The sequence below is a fragment of the Triplophysa rosa genome, linkage group LG13, assembly GCF_024868665.1.
Source record: "Triplophysa rosa linkage group LG13, Trosa_1v2, whole genome shotgun sequence".
NCBI lineage: Eukaryota > Metazoa > Chordata > Actinopteri > Cypriniformes > Nemacheilidae > Triplophysa > Triplophysa rosa.
In genome coordinates this window covers 15,664,780-15,685,911 of record NC_079902.1, presented here as the reverse complement: position 1 = coordinate 15,685,911, position 21,132 = coordinate 15,664,780, and the positions used below count along the sequence as shown (strand labels likewise).

Genomic DNA, 21,132 nt, shown 5'->3' with positions numbered 1-21,132 from the left:
TGGCTTATGATAAATCAGCGACAGAAACGCCATGTGAAAGAGTCAATGGCTACTGAGAAAAGAAGAAAAGCAATCGGATTCCACAAAAAACAGATAGTGAGCTTTATAGATATACCATAGTGCATTAGCTTTAGGCTCTAATACCCTAATCGTGAAAACAAAATTAAAACCTTTCCAGCTGTGAATGATTTAGGCGTAATACATATCAGAAGAGAGAATATAAAGAGCCCTTGGATTTTCACTCTTGGCTTCAGGGGATAAATGGATCATTTCACATGTTTAGAGGGATCTCTGGCTCTCCAGTGAAAAGACCCCCTCAAACATTTCCCCCCAGAAATTAATATCTGCTGTCATTGAAGATGTGTTGAAAATCCAGAAGCAGCCGCAACAAGAGAGCATCAGCTTCTCTGTAGACGGATTGTGCCACTGCAGTGCTATATGATGGGTTTTCATTTTTTAATCTCAGTTAAAAGAGGTAAGATACACTTACATTAACACGTCTGAAAAATCTAAATGACAATCATCTGTGTAACATCCATTTGTACTTTTATGCATTTGGCAAATGCTTTTATCCAAAGCGACTTACATTGCATTATACTTTACATCTGTTTCTAAGTATGTGCAATCCCTGAGATCGAACCCATGACCTTGGCGTTGTTAGCGACATGCTCTAACCACTGAGCCACAGGAAAGCTGTGAAGGGATCCTTAAAAAAATTACCTTTTCTTTTTCTGAAGTGATACAAAACAACTTAAATGTCACTTCCAACAGTGCTGAGGTTCTATTATTCTGTATCACACTGGGAGGGCTGATGGCTTCAGCTTATTCTTAGTATTTTCGACCTTAACCAAACACAATGACCTTTACATACTCACAAAACCAGTCAGAGGCATACGGCCGGTTGCATAAATGTAGCCATGGTTTTAAGACAGCGTCTAAGAATTAGTCTGACTTGCTAAACTCAGTGAAGAAAGACTGTTGCATTAAATAAGCTCATGGTTGTCTTTAGTAATACAGTCTAAATTGTGGAAAAAGTAAAACACTGAACAACTTAAAACAAAATGGCCGACAGTAGGCGCTAAACCCAGCTTTACTGTGCTGAAAATATTTGCATATTAGAGGAAAACAACGCTGCCAAATCAACTTAAATGAACAAATTTAGTGATTACAGTACAAATAATCATAAAAACAAGGCTTGGACTACAGTAACTGAGAACATTAATAGTGTAAATCGGTCAGTTTCACAAACCATCAAAGATGTAAACAAAATAAATCTCCGTCGTTTTCATAAAAGATATCCAGTGGATTTTATTGGTCTTTAAAATCTCTTCCTCTTCTTATTGTCCAGACGTCTAACTTTTAAGACTTGTCTAAAACAGTTTTGTCCAACCGGCCCCGGGTCAACTTTCACCTCAAAATGAAGAAAAGCTTACTAATATTTTTTTCTATAGCAATGAAATCTATTTTTAAGACCATTAAAAGTAAAAGTTTTCTCATTATGCAGGGTAACAAAGCGAACAAAACGTCAATGAGTGAATGAGTGCTTCAAATATCTTAACAAGAAAAACGATTACTTTTTAAACAGTTTAATTTAGTCATTTATGTCTTTATATATCGACGCTGTCCTTCCGAAACATTGTATGTCTAAATTTGCTGTTTTTCAGGAAATGGAAAAAACACTTAACTTTTTAAATGATTAAATACTGCATTGTCAGAGTTGACGAGCACTTTTTAATACTTTTTATTGGTTAGATATTTGCAAAACCCAGTGACAAACATAAAGGGAGACTAATAATAATAACAACGATTTTTAACTTACTATTTTCTTACATGACATTTCTTGTGACTTTGACCCACAAAAAACAACAACAATACAGCCTGAATATGTTTGTGTATGGGCACATCTTTGTGTGTATCTACACTCTTAAAAATAAAGGTGCTAAAAAGGTTCTTCACAGCGATGCCATAGAACCATTTTTGGTTCTACAAAGAACCACCCAGTCGAGTGTTGATTAAATACCATCTCTTTCTTATCTTTTTATAATCTGAAGAACCTTTTTGCCACAATGAACCTTTTAACAGAAAGGTTCTTCGGATGTTAAAGGTTCTTTATAGAACCATTTAGACAAAAAAGGCTATTCTATGGCGTTGTGAAGCACCTTTATTTTTAAGAGTGTACCGTGTCTTGGTAAGTGTTTATCTATTAATGCGTTCACAGGCCGGGCATTTTTGTTCCGTTTGACAACGCTGTTGACTCACTGGAGGCCTGACTTTGAAAACGAGGATGTCACTTCACGCCTCTCATATGCGCTAAGAAGCTGGCACGGACCTTGTTTCTGCAGCTATTTCGGAGGAACCAATGCTAAGCATGTTAGCATAAGCAAGACGATTTTGATGGGAAAAGTCACTCGGGGGAACTAAGTCAGATCGCATTTCTAGAAGCGATTTAGACCATGTTTGAATTGTACAATGAGGCTTGGATCACAGCGGAGCGTGGCAGATCTCCCTATATCTCTCATATTGCGAGACAGTCAGACCCTTGCCGTTCCTATTCATGGGATTAAAAGCAGTCAGAGGAAGCGCTCAAGTCCCACCAGCCTCTGCTTGAGCTACAGTATTACTCTACCATTAGTCCCTAAGAGATGCTTTATTATACTGTTTTGAGCACAAGGTGATGTTTATCTGCCACCATATTTTACCTAGCATAGCTCACAAACAACAAAAGGACAATACAACGCTCAGAGTTCTTATAAGAAATCTCAGCATCCAGTCGTACCTGCCAAAATGCAAGACTGCTAGCAGGAGAACATCAGACACCACTGTGTCCTATTATATAAAGGTTAACATTCAATTTGACTGCACATATATTCATATTCTATGGTCTTTTTAAGTACCCACAATGGAACCTATGCGTTCCACATCCAGCACAGCGGAACAGAAGCATCTGTTGTGTTCGAGCCCTGGGCTTCCATGCACAACACGGTGGCCCTAATGCAATTCCTCCCGCTGGGTCTCTTAATGGCCTCACAAAAGGTTTTTGGGAGATTCCAACACACTCAGACAGAGCTGCACTGTAGGATGCGCCGATAAAAAAAGCTAGCTAAAACAAGAGGCAGGCTTTTTGTCTTTTTTTATGTGTGCTGTAAAGCACAGCGTGCGCATCCGCACAGGCCGGGATAGCCAGCAGAAATCAGGACCGTTTTCCCAATACACACAGTGTCTTTATATAAAATCATCCTGAGAGCTTTATGTTTTTATGGGTTGTTTGGTTTAAAGCAGAGATTAAAGATAGCTCTGCGCTAAAATGCAAACGCAGAGCTCAAATGAAACTCTAATGCTGATTATATAGATGACAAGCACCAACATCATTAATGCTTTCATCGTTCATAGATGCCATTGTCAAAACGTATATGCAGAGACATGTTTCATACGGGTCTTTATAAACAGATGCCTGCAGTCAGGGAACTACTGACCCAGAAAAAGTCACCGTTTTCTGTTTGAGAAACAAGCTTTCAAGTAAAAACATGCATATTCCAAAATGCTAGAATAGACAAGTAAACAGTGTTTCAAAACAAACTGATCAAGATGTCTTTGGAAAAGGTCAAGACAGAATCAGAGGCTACGTTCACACTGCCACCAAAATCAGATTTTTTTGCTCATACGATCCGTTTACTGCATAACAGTGTGAACAGGACAAACCACATGGAATCCGCTCTTTTTAAATCTGATCTGAGCCACCTCCATATGTGGTCCTAAATCAGATACAGGTCTGACGTTTCGCAATGTGACCTCAGCCTGAACGGTCATATGGGAATTCATGCGACTTTTGCGTCATTGTAGATTGACATGCGTCACAATTCTGCTGTGATTTAAAGCTTCACACGCCATTCTGTTGAGGGTAGTGCACTTTACAGCTCGGTTGCCAAACATTAAGCATCAGATTATAAACATAAGCCCTTGCACTGTCTACACCGCACGCGAGCCGCACGATGCCATGCAACAAATGACTATAGGATCCATTCTACGGACTGCTCCGGGAATGCTCTCAAATTGTGCCATGAGAACGGTCCGCTCAGCACCGCATAAAGTCAAACACACCCGCTGACTTGACCCTTGCTTATTTATGACAGCCTGCTGCGTGTTATTGTCGTTTTGCTCATGCGATTCAGTTTAGAACCATCACGAGTTCACACTGGAATCTGATATTGGCCACATTTAAAAAATACTGTAGGGTGAACAGCCGGACAAAAAAAATCCTATCTGAGCAAAATTGAGCATTAAGGCTTGCAGTGTGAATGTAGTCAGAGAGATGTGAGCAAGAGATAGAGAGCGAGGGCAGGATAGACGAAAGATGTAAGAGTGAATCTTCAGAAATATATGTACACATTCATGAAGTTAATTTATGATGATAATGGTCATACAAGAACAGCAAATAGAGCCAAGTTCATCAAAATATTAGTAATGTAAAACTTTACAGTTTCCAGTGGTTCACTTGAATGCATTAAGCATATGAATCCCCCTCCCAAAAAATAATGTAATGAATTAATATACACATATTGATGCATTATGCATTCGTTTAATTCGTCATAAATAAGTGTCACGAAATTTTATTTACCACAATTATCAAAGTATAAATGAAAATATAACCCCATAAATATATGCATTTATTTGTCTTTTATAATATATATAAATGTTTAGATATACGTTTATTTCTAATTTATCTATTTGTAATAATTTATTATAATTTTTTATAATTTTTTATGATATTAGCATTTTCTTATATTGTATATTTTTTATATATATATATATATATATATATTGTTTATATTATATAACTATTATATATTATTTTTATAGAATTGTTGAAAGTAAAATTTTATGACAATTATTTACGAAAAAAACAAATGCAGAATGCATGTGTACGTGTTCATCTAAATGTTTGCTAGCAATCTGGATCCGAATCTCTGATTGATCAACCGAGCAAAGAAAGAAAAAAACCTGTAATCGAGTTTGCCTTTTGCTCTGCAGTGCTTTAAATTGGGTTCTTTTCTTTACATGTGTGAATTGCCTACAAATCAGTTTTCGGGAAGTTTATCGAGATCCTTAGCTTGAACATAAAAGGAGCGTTTTGTTGAGTAAATACAGCACACCTGGAGCTGATGACTGCACAACTATTCTTGGGCATTTGCACCAGGACTTTTAGCAGGCTCTAAACCCTTCCCTAGGATATTACTTTGACTCCAACTTCAATAAAGTGGGAGATTAATGTAGTTGAATGCAGTTTATTTCTGTAGCAGCCCCTGCGCCCAGGGCCTGGGGGTGGGAAACAGGATGGCGAGCAGTGAGAAGTGAAACCGGAACACAATGTGCCCTGAGTTCAACACACGAGAATGTAGATCAATCACACTAATAAACGTCAAAACTGGATAGGTAAAACTAAAATGTATTTATTCATTCTGGTACAAGATGGTGATGTGTGTGTGGGATATCAAGGACGTGCATGAATGCACGAGAGCGGAAAATGCACAAAGAGCTTCCACAACTTGAGGCGAATAGGGACTGACAAGAATACAGGAGATAGCAAACAAAGACATCTGATTTCAGTGCACTGTAGGTTTCTATTCGAAGCTCAAAAGTGCTGCATGTCAACACCTTGTATCAGTTTCTTTCTGCCACAGTTTGAACATGTCCTGAGAGCGCAAGCTATCGTGGGATAAAGTTTAGGCTTAATCTGAATGCTTTTAACCCAAGCCCCATAAAACCAGAGAACGGAAATGCATAAAAAATGGCGTATTCCCTTTGCAGTTTCAAGTGCTTCCAGAGTGGAAAGATTATCTGAATGAACACCTATCCATCATGCCCTCACTTCACAGCAGTCATCCATGTTAATTAGGACAAATAATTATAAACATGTCTATGAATTTTGAATAGATGATCAAATTTGTTCCAAGTGAGATGCTATCAACATGCACACCGGTCCTTTAGTGGCTCTTGTCTCTTTACTCTCGACTCCGAGCATGCCCATGTTCTGTCACAGGCTGAGGCCCCACAGTCCATCTCAGTCTGTCGCCTTCCCTCTCTCTGGCCAGAGATCCGTGGCAGATGGGCAGACAGGGCCTTGGAACTGCCCCGGGGTAAGAGCACAGCTCCCTGTCACCTAGGTTCACCATGGCACTGTGCATGCTGATATCAAACCACTTCCCCTATCCAAATGAGGCACTACATCAGGTGCTGAATAAATGAGTGATGAAATCTTGACAGATTAAAATGAAAGAAAAAGAAAGTCTCAGAGGCCATCTGCCCAAGCAGGCTGTACTGTCGTGGCAGCGTTGATGGGGAGTGAAAGAGGAGAAGAAGAGAGGACACTCAGAACTAGTTTGAGATATGTAGCACACACATGTTTGTCTGCTCTGAAGTGACACTAGGGATGCGTTCCAACCGCTTTATAGATTTCACATGAAATTCAGCCATCTTGTGTGAGAAACATTATATGAAGCACTTATGCTCAGTTGTTAAAGACACTCCAAATGACATGCACGTTTACCCTCAATCAAAGAGCGGTCGGATATCGGATTTTGACTACACAGCTATTGTGGCCACAAGAATTGACGATAACATTATGGCAATACCTACAGAAATGTTTGGAAAATAATAAAATAAATAATTAATCTTTTTTTGTGGTTATTGGTTAATGAGTTAAATGGGTTCTGAATTGTTTACAATATTATTTTATGGGTCTAGTATTAAAATAGTATCAATAACCATGGTTGTCAATAGTGATATATTGTGACACCATCAATATTACTTTAAATCAAGTGGAAAGGATAATGTACCAAATGTACCATTGCATGTACAAAGCCTGTCCAAATAAACAAGACTACAGTATTGTTATTATTATCATTATCATTATTATTATATTAAATTCTATGATGCATTATATTATAACATATTATAAATACATCATAGAATTTAAGGTTTTTAAGAATGACTTTAGATAAATCAAAATAAATTTAGAAAACATATGTGTTAATAATAACAACAATAATAATAATAATTTTTCATATATTATTCCTTTTTTTATTTTTTGTTTATTACTTTTAGACAACCTGCCGTTTACACATAAATTACATACAAATTATAAGTAACATTAAGTATAAATGTTATACTGTAAGAAAAAAAATCACAACAGCTACATTATTAATTCAGCATTGCCCTACAATCCTTCCAGGCAAGCAAGGGCTAAATTTTCCAACTTCCAGCTAAATTCCCATTAGTTCCATGCTCCAGTGAAGTGCTTTGATTATCATGCTCCCAAGAAGCACATACAGTAAGGTGCGTCTCAAAAGCAATAAAATGTCTGATCTTATTTGCTTATATGGCAGAATATCTTATATCCCAACACAATTCTAAACCATATGTTTATAAAGCGCAAGCCTGCTTTGGGAAGAGTTTACCCAGTTGTTTCTCCAAGAAAATAGCCCTTAGCGCAGTGGTCACCAATCTTTTTGAGCCTAAGATCCCCGATTTCAGAATTGTTGAAAGGCAAGATCTACCATTCAAAAAGTTGAAAATAAAAACAGCCCAGATTGAACCTTCTGCTTGAGGCCTTTTATTTAGTCTGTAATTGTGGGTCTATTTGAATTACCTGAAATTCTTTGTTCCACTTTTCAGATGCAACTAAGCAAACTCTGTAACTTGTAGAGTTGCCACTTTCAGTGTGCCATAATGAGGTGAAAAACACCAATTTATACACCAGTTCAAGGTCTTTAATTCATACATGACAGCTTGACATTAAAACGAGGTTTAGAATAAGTTTAACAAGACCCTAATTATTTAGGTATTTACTGTATAAAGATTTGTTCTTTATGATGCATTTATTTAGTTTACTTTTATTAAGTAAATACATCATATAGATGGAAATGTTATAAATAGGCCCTAATAATAACAACAACGTTAATTATTTATTTTAAATCATTTATCTATTTACTTTTACCCGTCTAATAATGTCTTGGTAATAAGTATCTGTTTCATAAAATAGCTAAAGGTAGTAGTATGGAATGGGCTATCATATTAGGCTAATTGAAAACATAAATAGGATATCAGCAGGAGATATCATCTCCCGCATGAGATACTGGTGCAGTTTACCATCACTGACAGACCCGCGGATCATTCACTATTACAACTTTGTGAATAGACCGATGTTGTCTTTCAGACAAACTCAACATTAAAATGCGCCGCTTTCTCACCATATCCCGTTGCTCACACTCGTAAGTTACATTCGCTGAAGACAGAGAGCTGCGATTCCAGATACGCGGACAGTATGAAACCGCGGCGCTTGCTTGCGCATCCAGTGTAAAAGCACAAAAACGCCAACAGTTACGCCAGTGCATGCGAGTCTCATTTTGCGTTTGATCACTGACCACCGACATTAGAAACACTGAAGAGCGATCACGCGCAGTCGCGCATCACAATGAAATGTGATTAATGATAACGGTCGCATTAAAAACTCACGCAGGCCAGGGAATCATTATTTATACAGCCATGAAAAGATTAATGCAGAACTTAAAAACATACAACCACTGAATGAAGAGAAAGAGAGATGCGCTTGCAAAACTGGACATTGATCAGGCACAATATATTTGTCTCTCCATTTTCGTATTAGCCTACTTTCGGGGATCGACAAGTAACGTCTCAAAGATCGACCAGTCGATCGCGATCGACGGGTTGGCGACCACTGCCTTAGCGGAACGAGGAACACCTCGTGTAAACTTCAGAGCGTGCATCTTCCCACGAGCCAATGAATTTGTGTAAGATACAGATACTGTCCCAATTTTGCAAGGTAGACTCTTTAACTCAGCACATGCCCGGAGTTTGCAAAAGGCGAGGTGGCTTTTGCAATGAGTAGAGCCAAGCCTGGCGCCCCCCTCATGCACCTTTTTAAGCAATGCAGATGAAGAAGAAGAAAAAAGAAAATCAGAGAAAATCAAATGCTTTGCAGGCAACAAATTAGAGCTGAGCAGAGTGCTCCTTTTTCAAAAGGCCCTTTACTTTGACCTTGCTTCACGTTAAATTCAATTACAGCACTTTTCTCCAAAGAGGATATTCAGAGCGGCATCGCCTCCGAGATAGCGGCAGCAACATCTGAGGGCTGTATTTCAAAAACACGCTCTTTAATATACCGACTCAAGCATACCTCGACACAAACAGCGCCTCTTGCTCTGTCACTGTAGATCAGTGCCGCCGCTTCTTTACGCTGTACTTTCAAGGGGTAAATTACCCAACACTCACGATCTGTACATCTCGGTACGATGAAAACACAACAGTACTCAAGGCTGTCATGAAATCATACAGTAGAGAGCATACAAAATATGCAAGAAAAGCGAGAAAAGCTATTCTCCTAATTGGTGGACATCATTGGGCCATAACAATAAACTGCATTATAAGACTAGAAGGGGTTATATTTCTAGAAGTGAAAAGAAAATATTGTTTTGTCCTCATTTTACCCCTTGAGAAATCTTTAAATGCAATGGCTGGCAGGCACGGAGGGAAGTGTCATCTGTATTGTGGGCAATGGTGGGAGATAGACTGGGATCCTGCAGGCCGCTGGAGACACCCGATTTATCCGCCACTCTGCCCAACGTCACCACGGCCAAAGCTGTGGGCTAGCATCTGTCTTGCCAAAGCAAGCAGGCCTTTTTATTTGTGGAGGTAAAGCACGTTTGCACAGCACATCCTCCTTGGAGTGTAAAGGCACTGGTCCCATAATGCATCAGGTCTCTCTACTGGTCCAGCCTACAGCAGCTCTTGTGGCTAACAGGCTAATGAGCCTGAAAGAGGCATGTTGGACAGACAAAGCCAGAATATCCCTGCATCCAACGCCTTGAGATCGATTGGGAGTAGCTTGTGTAATTGCCTTGAAAGCATGGTAGCATCATTAGGGCCTAGTCTGAGACGGCATTTGCAGGAATAAAAGGGCAAAGCTAACAGCTTCTCTGCTGCGTTAAAGGTTATTTTTAATCACCGATGAGGAATCCTGGTCCTTCACATTCTTCATGACAACTCTTGTTCTTCTCTTATTTTGCTTTGCCTCTGCATCGCGTTGCTGCATCTTCCATTGAACAACTCGTCTCTGCTCTTGGGAGCACGGGGCAATGGACTAGACTTTATTAATCACACAAAGATTTGTTAGTTGTAGACTTAGAGGGTCGACCTCTGACCTCAGAACAATGTTGATCAGAGTAATTAGAGCGGGGCCACCTTTGTGTCTTAGAGCCTAATAGACCATAATGACCAAGTCACAAAAAGCTAAAAGCAGACAAAAAAATGGTTTGTTTGAAAAATACTATTATTGGATAAAACGAATGGCTTAGACAGTATGTGTGAGCTCTTAAAAAGGGAAAACTATGGAGTGCACTAAACATTTAGAAAAATGGTGCATGAGCAGCAAAGACCATGTTTGCTAAGGCCTAAAAAAACAAAGTCTGCAAAATGCAAGGGAGCATAGATAATACCAAAGATTAACAAGATGCGCCACTGCCATTACAATGAAAGGAGAGTAAATATTTGGTGATTTTTAAGGTCCTACTTTGGTTTATGGAGTGTCCAACAACCAGTTTACGTACTGTACATACACAGTGTAAAAACACTTTCATTTTCTAATAATAGGCAGTTATTATTACCTTACTGACTCTCAAATGATTCGTTCGGCGATTCATCTGTCTAATCTCCTTCTTTCTGTCAGCCCACTCTGATCTGATTGGTCAGATGGTCTAGTCTGCTGTGATTGGTCTACCACGTGCAGTGTCGCAAATGGAACATAGGTGGGTATTACACGGAGTGACCGAAATTAGAACGACAGAAGACTCATTCGCATGATTCAGAGTCGACTCCTTTTGAGCCAAGCCAATAACTTTGTTATTCGTTCACTTTCGGCTTTACAACTTGGCAGACTGCTTACATTCCAGCAACATTACACACTGCATGAAATGTAATTTTAATGTCATTATAATAGTTACTCTTTAATTCTGATTTTGCCCTCAATTTTATAAAAAGCTGCCCGGAGACATTGCAAACATGACCGCTGAGTTTGTTGTAACCATTACAATCATGTCAAAGCTTTAATTACTTACAGTATGTCTTATATTTGATTTAAAGAAGAAATTTTGTAACACAAAGTTGTATTTGTTAACATTAGTAAATGCACTGAACTAAAAATGAGCAATGTAGTTTTTTAGCATTTGTTAATCTTTGGTAATGTTAGTTAATGTCAATACATTTGTTTATGTTAGTTTATGTTGCGTTAACTGATATTAACAGTACAACTTGATCTTAAACATTTAGTAAATGCTGAATTTAGCATGACATAAGACTAATAAATGCTGTAGAAGTATTGTTTATAAGAAGTTTATGTTAGCTATAATGCATAGTATTTGTCACTAACAAAAGGAAAGCATGTGGACAATGCAAAATTATCAGATGAAACTAATAGTGTAGTCAATAGCTAAAATGTGTGCTTTATAAAAAGAGTTTGGTTCCAAAATGAGAAAAAAATGTAAAAAATCATGTTTTTTTATTGTACATTCCAATGAATATCAATCAAACTGCAGTTGGTTTGTTTTGATTCAAGCCATAATATCAGGTATAAAAAATACAGCTAACACAATAAAACACAGTAAAAACATGATAACATAATAAAAAACATGATTTTTGAACATTTTTTAAAAACGGAGTTATCTCATTTTGGAACCAAACTCTTCATATGCTGGGCCGTGACACTACTGTTAGAGCAAGGCATACTTGAAAGTGTTTCACAAACCGAGTGTCCTTCTAAAACATGATTTTGTATGTATGAAATAAATGCAAAACAAAAAAACTCCCTATTTCCATGTCTCTCTACAAAGAAACAAGAGAAATGCTAGCATTTATCAATGCTGTTTTCCCCCATATTTTTCTACCCCCATTGTTTCGCTTCTAATAAAAGAATAGGAAATGAAAAAATTTCAAAAATACAAGACATGAGCTTTTGTTCACATAGTGCCTCTCTCTCTCTCTCTCTCTCTCTCTCTCACTCTCTCTCTTCTCCACTCCATCAATCGAAGCTCTGTTTCTTTAGCTGACAGCAGAAAGACTGACACACATCAATTGTGCATGCACCTACACGCTTATACATGTGCCATTTCAATGCCAAATCTAGGTCATACGTATTCAATTTTCAACAAAGACCCTCTGAATTTGGAAGGAAGGTGTGGAAAACAAGTCAGACAGATGGTCTGGTGTCGCTTTGCAGTTGTGGGGTCAAGCAGACCCTGGACAGACCCAATAGGGGCTGGTACATCAAAAGAGAGTAAAAAAGGGTCACAAACCGACCCAGACAGAAACAGAGGTTGTAAAGGCGAACAGAAATGGATATTAGTCCAGGTTTATTACTCCATCCGTCACAGCAGAAGAAATCTAACCACAAGCAAGCATTACAGAAATACTTCAGCATACCATCTAAGGCAGTGGTTCTCAAACTTTTGTTGTAAGGCCCCCTTTGTGTAGAGTGCATTGCTTTGCGGCCCCCCAAATAAAGACTTATAATCTTAAACTTAAAATTTTTATTAAACCAAGAAAATATTCCGTTAAACAATGCTAAAACATTAATTCTTTTGGTTGGTGGCGTTGTTTTTCTGATGTTTGATTGCACAAAATGTATGATAGATATCTATATTTCTAAAATGCCCCAAAACCTTTGACCTCCTGGAACCATCTTGGGGCCCCCCAGGAGGCCACGGTCCCCAGTTTGAGAACCACTGATCTAAGGGAACTAGCCCTGTCCTGAAACTGATTCAGTGATAAAAGTTTTTTCTTTTCTCTCTCATGTTTCTCCTTTTGTAAATAAATGATCCGTAACTCCAGGACATTTTTATTTTCCCCAAACGCCTACCTCACTGTCTTGTGAATGGTGCGGCTGGGGATGATGAAATATCTGCGGCTGTAAAGCACGATTGATCACTTTACTCTGGCAGGGGGCCTGTTTGTATGCTAGTTTGTGGAGGCGAAGGCAAAGACGGATTGTTTCTGGAAGTGTCTACATCCCAGCAAAGGCCAAAGACTGTACATGACAGCTGCAACCTATTCATGCAAACCAATGCTTTAATGAAAACATTTGAAACGTTAATCAAAAAGATGTCTTTAAAAAATAAGCCTTACCACAATTTTTAATAGAAAAACGTAAACATGGGAACGCGTGTCTTAAAACATCTGCAGCAGAGCAGACGCAGAAAATATCTGAAATGAAACGGCTATTCAACAGCTGCTGCTGTTTTGTTTATGCCGGACTGAAGAAACAGGATCACGAAAAGCCTATAAAAAATGGCAGTCTATGGTCTGAGGACCTGGCCTGTGAAGAAACATCGCCATTGGCCAAACGCAAACATCACAGCAACCTCAATCCCAGCTTGCTTCTGCCGGAGACAGAGGTGCTTTTTGGGTTGCAACACACACAGTAAATCCTTCCTTTGAGCAAATGTTTTCAGGGTTTACCAGCACTCTACTCCGCTCCAACACAAAGAGAAAGTTGCGCAGGAAGCCACAGGCACACAAAACTAATGGTCTTGTGCTTGTTTGCAGTCATGAGCAGCTAATGTACTTGGCCTCTCTATGTGTGTAATGCATTGAGGTGAATCATAACTACGGTAAATATCACCGAAAAGTGATATCGACACTAATGTTTCGGGTCTCCTACACACGTTTCTTTCATTAGACAGGAGTGGTATTTAAAAAGGCTTGGGTAGAGTTGTATGCGGCATGTTCTAACACCACTGGGTCATTATGCCGCCCATCAAGCGGTATTGTTTCATCATTAATTAACTCATCCAGTCATTTAATCCTTTGTACGTTTGTGCCATTTTCCCCACTATCACAGTTTTCACAGGCACCCATTACACAAGTACACAGGCATTATTGCATAATACCAGAACACGAAAAAAGGGACGACACAAAATAAATAATGAATAGTATTCATTTCAAATCACAGCCCTCGCTTTGACATTTAAAAATGGTGTCAAATTATAAGCACGATTTTCACCGGAAACACAAGGGGTCCTAATTAAACACAAGCTTATTGTTCTGAGATACGCTAACCTTTTTTTCAGCCTGGAAAACAAAGCTCCCGTACACCCGAGACCCCCGGCATATGTCACACTACCTATTTCTCGCTTCTAAGTTGTACAATGCATAGACACCCTCTCACCATGTCTTATACAGAATAATAGCACAAAGCACTCACTAGTGTGCCAACAGATGGGAACACACACAACGCTCTCCTTTTTGATGTTGTGGTAGGAAGTGAGGAATTCCACGCAGTGCCACATCTCTAGGCTCTAAGGCAAGGCCTGTTTCCCTGTCTTTATTTGGCACGGGTGGTATGTACATGTGCCTATCACCCCCCAGCAGCTCTGGATCACGCCCATATCTCCCACTGCAGACACTGTCATCGCACCTGCTCAAGGAAACACACACGGCGCATGTATGAAACAATCGCCCACCCTGACATGATCAGGTAATGGAGGGCTTTATTTATCAGAAAAAAATGAATATGACACTCCTGACAGTTCATTTCAAGACCACCAACAAGATGCATTTTTGCTCCCCTGCAATGGATACCAATTACGGAGCATCAATGGAATAGGACAAGACATAAATGCTTCTGTTTTCTAAATCTCTTGCCCTCTGCACATCGTAATTGGGTTTGTGTGACAATGAAAGTCACGGAAACCGAGCGGTGCATTGTGGTCTATACCTATGTTCCCATACAGAAAGGGCCATTGCGTATCCCCCATTATCAGAGGATCTTCCGCAAAGCCTTACAGATGTCAAAACCAGCCACACTAACAATAGAAAGGTCTCGCATCATTCTCAGAGCCGGATGGAACCAGCCTGCAGAGTATCAAAATGAGGGCCCTGCATTAATGTATTCTTCATTAAACCGACCTGGTGTCTTTCCTAATAAAAAATAAAATGGTAAGAGTATCGGCAGTACATCAGTTAGGTGTGGTCTGATGAAAGAATCCATGGGGTCTTTTCATTGCTGTATTGTGCTTGTTAGTCATCTGAATAGATAGCAGATTGTGTCTTAATTGGAAATCCCACCAGAGGCCTTGAGAAACGCATTATAAAATGATCAAGACCTTTGGTGGCTCCTTTTTCATTATAAGGATTTTAGCATAACTGTTTGTGAGGAAAATTGTCTCTTAAAAAAATGGAAGAACTGACAGTATTTACTCACCCTGAGATGACTTTATGTTTATGGATTTATGTATAGAGTAAAAATTCATTCTGCTGAAAGTAATGGGTGCACTGCAAAAAATGACTTTCTTACTAAGTCTATTTTTCTTATTTTCCAGTAAAAATGTTTAAACATTATTGAATCAAGAAGCATTTTCTTGATGAACAAACTGACCTAAGAAAATAAGTCTTGTTTTTAGTAGAAAAATATGAAATTTGTCATTGGCAGATTTTTTTGCTTGTTTTAAGCACAAATTCACTGAAATTTCTTTCTTTTTTTTTTACTAAAAACAAGACTTATTTTCTTAGGTCATTTTGCTCAACAAGAAAATGCATCTTGATTCAAGAATTTGTAGACATTTTTACTGGAAAACAAGAAGTTTGGAAAGTTTGGAAAGTAAGAAAGTCATTTTTTGCAGTGTGACCACGGCTATGAACAGAAGTGAGCTGTGATATGGCTTTTGACATGTAGTACACAAGGCATATGGACTACTAACAGTACAGGAGGCTTGTATGGTGTTGATATGTCCAATCCACTTTAAATTCACTTGAAGAATAAGAGCATCTCAGACGTTCTGCTAACCTTTGGTATTAAATGAAATAAAGTCATCTTTTGGAACGACGTAAGGGTGAGTAAAAAAATCAATGATTTTTCATTTTTTGGGGAGAACAAGCACTTGAAAATAAAAACAACTACAGGCAATAGATGCAAATATTGCAGACAGACCCTTTGTGAATATTAATCATTTACTTGCTTCTATTTTGTATCCTTTTATTGTTTTCTCAAAGGTTTTTAAAAAGAAATAAAAGAAACGGAATGTTGTCTCTCTGAGGCAGTACACGGTTTTCAACTAGATTGACTGATTGGACAAGATATTTCACATGTAACCTTCATACAGTCAGTGGGACGTCCTGCACATTCCTCTAAAAATCTGTTTTATGTTCTCCTGAGAGGGTGTTGTAATCCTGTTTGAATCCTGTGTGATTCTTTCACATTTTCTTTTGCAGTTTATTGACGTCTGATGAGCTGTATGTGTGTGCAAGTGTGCGTGTGTGTGTGCTTGTAAGTGTGTGGTCATTAAAGAGAAGGAATCACTGAACACAAGGTGTGAAGAGCAACCTACATCAACACAGTGCAGTGTAGTACAGCGCAACCTCTCAGTCAGATACAAACACAAATGTAGCAAGATAGATTATTATTGAATGAATAGCTACAGTATCTAAATCTTGAGTAAATGAATACAATTCTAAAAAAAGAAAAAACCTGTAACTAGTTATGATTTTAGTGGAACACAAACGTTTGTAATGCGGCTGTTGCCGTTCAAAACTACAGCTCACAGTGACCAGTGTCTGTCAAGCACCAGAAACCACAGAATCAAAACCAAAGCATCATTTTTTCAAATACAGACACAAATGGAGGCTACCCACCACCTTCAGTGGTTGGTAAGATAATCAATGAACAACGACTTAAATTGTGGTCTGTGTCTTAAACAAAGCAATGAAATGGATTCATGACAACTTGACGTATAGTGCACAAAGGATATAGTGATAATGGTGGCTTTTTGTCACTACAAATAGTCTGTATGGCTAAAGCAAAGGATAAATACTGAAAATGTCTATATTTATGTGTGCGTGTGTGTGTGTAAGTGTATATAAAAAACAGCAAACAGGTTTGGAATGGGATAATAAGTAACGCCAGATATGTAATGTTATCATTTATTTTAGAGATAAGAAGCAAATATGAAATATTGCATGTCATTATCTGTGTGTCTGTGTGTGTGGCAGCATCTGCCCTCTTCAAACATATCAGATGTGGAGACATATTCTCACATTCTGAGACACACGCGCCATGTGTGTGTGTGTGTGTGTAAGCGAGGTGAGAGTCTAGGAGGTGGATGTTATGACAGGGTGCTGTGGGCTTGGTCTTCAGCCACCCACTATGTTCGGTGTGCTAGAAAGCCAAGATTTTGAAGCCGCCTGTTTCCTTCAGTTAGAGATGTGACTGAGCTCCTTATAACTCCAAACAATAAACCTGCTACCTGAAACATGCACAAGACAAATGAAGACTTTGGCAATGAATAGATGATGCATGAGACAAAGAAGGGAATATATGAAGATGCATAGAGGATATTCAAAAATTGGGTTAAGATTTGAAGGAGAGAAAATGAAAATCAAGAAATGAATGACTCTCTTCTCAGCTGTCAATCAAAGCTACCCAGTAAACTAATTGAAATGAGTGGCGTGCTCTACTTACAATGCAGCACTCAATCAGATTACTCCGATACATCTGATGGTAATGTGTTTCTGTCATAGATGTTTTTAATGTTTGCATCAGGTAGATGAAACGTAATGAAACTCACCGCTGTTCGGCTCTACAACACGCAGTGAAAATCTAATTTATAATAATGCAAGAAATAATACATGCAATGTTCTCGCTTCATACCGTTCTGACAGGACTATGTTCATATGTAAATGAATGGGTTTCTCTCCTCCACTGTCATCTCTAAAGGTGTGAAGTAGCGTTCACTCCTGTAGAAAAACAACAGACTGCGTTTCATTCTGACCCCGCCCCGTCAAAACAGTAACCCTCCCACATCCTTTGGATGAACGCAGATGTATTTTCCCCTCCAAGATTCCCAAAATAATGTATTCTAAAATATTCTTGAAATAAAAAAACGGTTTGCTTTAGCACAACAGCCTCTGTTTCCGTTCACTGTTATTTTTCCAGTTGTCAGACAGACTGATATTACAGGAATGAGAATTCAGAATCGGCCTCTGACCTTTCCCCCACAGCTTGTTTGTGAACAGTCCCTCTGCATAAAAGAACTGGCAAATATCCATCAGCGAACTTGCTTAATCTTAATATAACGTTACCCAACGGCGAATCTGTGTGCGCTCCCAGGAAAATGTTAAAGCAGTATTGACAGACGCCATTACCAGGCAACGACCAGATTGCCCCCCCCCGGTTTTGAAATACATGCACTCCCGGGGGACATCAAATGTGTGAAAATTAATACTTTGAAAAACGTCCAGACAAAAAGACACGTAATTGATTCTCAATCCAACAGTTCAGTTGTCGTTTAGAAACATTTGCGGTTGTCGTCACCTAGAAATTACTCTCGCTGCTGTTTACATTCACAGGAAGGAGGGGGTGATGTTAAATAGAGTCTGCGACGTGCAGAAGATGCAGTGAGGTTGTGCACCCTTTTCCCACGTTACTGAGGTGTGAGTGCCCCCTACTGTCTATAACTAAATATCCGAGGTGACGCCTGGACTACCACTAAAGACAATCAATCGAATACATCTCACAATAACTGCTAAACATACATTGCTATGCAAATATATTCTTGACTGCATGGATACTCTCGGTCTTCGGCAGATTACAAATGCAGTATTTAGTCCCTCTCTGTGTATTACACAGGGAGACCCAGAAGTGGATAAACAAAACTGTACTACTTATCTGTGCTTTAAGTATGCACTGCACCACGGGACCCCGAGACCTGCAGATGCTAATAACTATGTATAAGTAGATATAAAGGCACACACAAACACTGCGGTTACAGAGGATAGCTCTCAGGCACAGATCAATATGCTAAAGTCAAATAGGCTGGCTGGACTGTGCGTCGGCCAAAACCCCTCATCGGTGCAGACTGAGAGAGCTCTGCAATACACACTGACTGACAAGCTATCACCTCACAGGATCAGACACAATATACTATCTCGCCCTCCCTTCCTCTCTCTCACGCTACAATGAGACTCGGACACACCTTATTATAGAGGACAAGTCTGGGGTGAGTTATGAACACAGTGTACCAACCGGCTATAAAGCCCTGACACTCCTGCGGTAACAATAAGTTCAGTTCATTATGACGCTAATGATAGTCATTTATCAATCATTAAACACGGGCTCCAATGCTGAATATATAGGCAGACAATCAAACAGCCACCAGAGAGAGAGTGAGAGATAGAGCGAGATCGATCAAGTTCTCTAAGGGAGGGCAGTTATGCATCTGTTGCGGCAAAATTCATATTTAATAAACTTATTACTATGATCATGTATTTATTAGTTGCCTCTCGCATCTGTAAAATATAATATTCTCAATGTTCATAAATCTTCTTTAATGTTTATTTAATGTGATTCTATTTATTTTATTGAATAATGGGTGCTCAATCACAATAACTACAGTATTGCACAGACTAACTAAGTATTAACCTTCAAACAGTACCTCTTCCCATAATGTTTGTACATGATATCTGAAATCATGCAGTTTGTTGGGGAGGGGTGTGCTATTATTATTATTTAATGTGATCTGACATATGTTTTTAACACCTTAATCTTATAACAGCGCACTGGCAGCCGGTCAGAAGACGTTGCAGCATTGAGAGCTGCAGTTAAATGTATCAAATGTAAATACTTTTATTATCATTATTGGCACCTTATTTTATCCTGTCACCTTCTGTTAGTTGCATTGATGCTTTGGCAAGCATCTAAATAAACAATGTATGTAAAACAAATCATGCCAATAAAGTAGTGAAATAGAAAAACTCAGGGAAAGAGTGAAACAGATATATATAGAGAGAGAGAGAGAGGGGGAAAACAGAGGAAGAGAGAGAGAGAGAGAGAGAGAGAGAGAAGGGGGAAAACAGAGGAAGAGAGAGAGAGAGAGAGAGAGAGGGGATTAATTCTGTAATGTGGATAGAAAAACATTCATGTACTTTGTGTTACTGCACATATGCATGTATCTGTGTATGATTGTTACACATCACAGCTCACCTTTGCCAGATGAGAGTTGATCCATTTAGTGAAAGTCCTCTTCTGTACTGCTTCCTGTTCATCTGAAAGAAAGACATATATACAAAACACATTAGAATCCAGAGAAACGCAATATTGACTGAATCTTAACCAAAGCATAAATCATATGAACTATCATTTTGTGTATCATATGTTTCATAACACATAATCTAATCCCAATACAAAGTGAGTTATTGTGTTGTTCTGGGGAAACAATACTGTATATTTCCCAAAGAACTGTGCCTTTACCTATCATTTTTAACAGAATCGTATATCACACATCTAATCAAAATAAAACCGATTTTTTTTGCCCAAAAGCTTTAATAATGTTTAGTAAATGTTTAATTCACTAAACAAAATATTCTGCTCTACTCCAACCTTGATTCTGTACTAGAAGGAGACTAATATTCTTCATCTTAACTGGTATATCATGACATGACAAGTGATGCAGACCTGACATCTTTAATAAAACCACTGTCTGATGGATCATACTGAAGTCGGTCACTGTGTCACACATCATCTGTGTGTGTGTGTGTGTGTGTGTGTGTGTGTGTGTTGTGTGTGTGTGTGTGTGTGTGTGTGTGTGCGTGTGCGTGCGTTAGGACAAGGAGCTGGCTCGTGCATAATGCAGACCACATGTGCTTATGTCACATGTGCTAAAAATGTGTTTTTGTAAATTAATAGTTTTCTTGAATCTGTTTCAGATCTAAAGTAATTAAATATTGATGAAAAGAAGAGTGTGATAAATGATAATAGGAGTGATTTCCTGCTGCATTAGTGTGTGTGTCCCCAGCCCACCATCATAAGGACAGGGTGACTTTGAGCCAGACAGATGTAAACTCACATAGCAAATGCTGTTCCATCACCGATACACGCACCTAACACAAAATGTGCCCATTGAATCCACATAATTATATCCATGGAGTCGATGTGCCTTTTTTCTAATTCCTAATTAAATCCTTTCCAAAATAACCACCATGATTAATCAACACTTCCTAGTTTCACACAATCTCTCTCACACAGTCAGTCACACACACACACACACTGAGTAATGATTCACAGTGCATCAAATA

At 38.7% G+C, this 21,132-nt stretch overlaps 1 protein-coding gene across 8 annotated transcripts in view; it reads right to left on the bottom strand.

Annotated features, from left to right (window-relative positions):
* Nucleotides 1-21,132, bottom strand: part of diaph2 (diaphanous-related formin 2) — a 419,173-nt gene that overhangs the window by 221,367 nt on the left and 176,674 nt on the right. The window lies entirely within an intron of this gene.